Genomic DNA, 215 nt, shown 5'->3' with positions numbered 1-215 from the left:
CCTGACCTGCAGTCTTCTTCTTGACCTCCCCGCCTCCACCCTACTCCGACCTATCACCCTCACCTTGACCTCTTTCCACCTATCACATTTCCAACGCCCCTCCTCCAAGTCCCTCCTCCCTACCTTTTATCTTCTCCTGCTGAACACTCTCTGCTCAGTCCTGAAGAGGGGCCTGTGCCCGAAACGTCGAATCTCCTGTTCCCTGGATGCTGCCT

Source organism: Chiloscyllium plagiosum, chromosome 18 (assembly GCF_004010195.1).
Source record: "Chiloscyllium plagiosum isolate BGI_BamShark_2017 chromosome 18, ASM401019v2, whole genome shotgun sequence".
Taxonomy (NCBI): Eukaryota; Metazoa; Chordata; class Chondrichthyes; order Orectolobiformes; family Hemiscylliidae; genus Chiloscyllium; species Chiloscyllium plagiosum.
This window is presented reverse-complemented; position numbering follows the sequence as displayed.